Raw genomic sequence first — 1,946 nt, 5'->3', positions numbered from 1 at the left:
AATTCCCATTTCTTCCTCTCCTACCTATTCCCTGTCAACTGCCATTTCTATTTTTTTTAATCTATGGTTTTGACTGCTCTGGATACCTCATCTATGTGGAATCACACAATATTTGTTGTTGTTTGTGTGTGTGTGTGTGTGTGTGTGTGTGTGTGTGTGTGTGTGTTTAGCTTATTTAACACAATGTCCTCATAGTTCATCCTTTCCTTTTTTTAGGATGCCATGCCAAGCAGAAAGCCTCTGAAAAATCCATCTATCACTAGACTGTTCTTCACAAATGACAGCATCTCCTCAGCTGTGCGTTTCACCTCTGCAGATAGGTGGTTGCTCTTACAGATCTTCAGCTGTTCCTTGGCTTTCTTCATGTCCTTCTCTACTTGTTGCCAGGAAACTTTGATGTACCCAGTATGGTCTGCAAGCTGAAGGAGAAAAAAGTCTTCTTCCGACAGTTGTTGCAGCCAACTTTCCAACCTTCTGGAATATGAAACCTGTGCACCATCCAGTGACACCTCCAATAACAGCTGGGTTGCCATGCTCTACTTTTCAGCTGAGGGTCCCTATTCCTGCCTAAACAGCTTGTGCCACCATGGCTGCTTTTTAACAAATTCTGCAAGGTCCAGTGACTCAAAATGTCCTAGAGTGGATGCGGACATTTCAGCAAGCTTTTCTCTTGATGACACACGCAGAGGCTAGGCACTGTAGAACAGGGAGTGGCGAGCTGTCTCCTAGCAATGTAGCTTCCGCAGGTGGGTCTGATATTTCTATTCCCAAGGCCCTAGGGCCATGGTCGGCAAACTGCGGCTCCTGAGCCACATGCGGCTCTTTGGCCCCTTGAGTGTGGCTCTTCCACAAAATACCACAGCCTGGGTGAGTCTATTTTGAAGAAGTAGCATTAGAAGAAGTTTAAGTTTAAAAAATTTGGCTCTCAAGCCGCCGAAACCGGTTTGGCTCAGTGGATAGAGCGTCGGCCTGCGGACTGAAAGGTCCCAGGTTCGATTCCGGTCAAGGGCACGTACCTTGGTTGCAGGCACATCCCCGGTAGGGGGTGTGCAGGAGGCAGCTGGTCGATGTTTCTCTCTCATCAATGTTTCTAGCTCTCTATCCCTCTCCCTTCCTCTCTCTAAAAAATCAATAAAATATATTTTAAAAAAAAAATTTGGCTCTCAAAAAGAAATTTCAATCGTTGTGCTGCTGATATTTGGCTCTGTTGACTAATGAGTTTGCCGACCACTGCCCTAGGGTAAGGGCGGGCTGGGCTCACCATGGTCTGTGGTCACCCTCGTTTCATCCACTTTGTAGAATGTGTCAGGATTTCCTTCCTTTTTAAAAATGAATACTACTTCATTGTTTGTATATGCCACACCTTGTTTTCTCATTCATCCATCCATGGACACTTAGGTTGTTTCCACCTTTTGGCTATTGTAAATAATGCTGTTAAGAACATGGATGTACAAATATCTCTTTGAGACCCTCCTTTCAACTCTTTGGATATGCTAGTATACCCCAAAGTGGTCATTGTATATTAATTTTTTGTGCAACTGCTGTACTGTTTTTCATTACTGCTAAACCATTTTACATTGCCACCCACAGTGCACAAAAGTTTGAATTTATCCACATCTTCACCAACACTTATTTTCTCTTTTTGATAATAGCCATCTTATTGGGTGCGAGATAATACTTCATTGAGATTTTGATTTGCATATTCCTGATGTCCAACTTTTTGTGTGCTTATTGGCCATTTGTAATTTTCTTTGGAGAAATGTCTATTCAAGTCCTTTGCCCATTTTTTAAAATAAGGGTAATTGTTTTTGTTGCTGTTGTTGAGTTGTAGAAGTTCTCTGTATATTCTGAATATATATGTTATCAGATATGTGATTGGCAAATACATGGTGAGACAAAAGTAGGTTTATAGATTGTGAGTACATAAAACAAGAGTTTATTCTTTC

General features: G+C 42.0%; 1 pseudogene across 1 annotated transcript; it reads right to left on the bottom strand.

Moving 5' to 3' along the window:
• Positions 1–212: 212 nt before the first annotated feature.
• On the bottom strand, positions 213–653 carry LOC307113453 (FUN14 domain-containing protein 2-like; annotated as a pseudogene). The gene has a single exon. The product of its transcript is annotated as an FUN14 domain-containing protein 2-like (transcript).
• Between the last annotated feature and the right edge of the window lie 1,293 nt (positions 654–1,946).

This window comes from Cnephaeus nilssonii, assembly GCF_951640355.1.
Source record: "Cnephaeus nilssonii genome assembly, chromosome: 17".
Taxonomy (NCBI): Eukaryota; Metazoa; Chordata; class Mammalia; order Chiroptera; family Vespertilionidae; genus Cnephaeus; species Cnephaeus nilssonii.
Note: the sequence above shows the minus strand (reverse complement) of the source record. Positions and strands in the feature narration are given on the sequence as shown.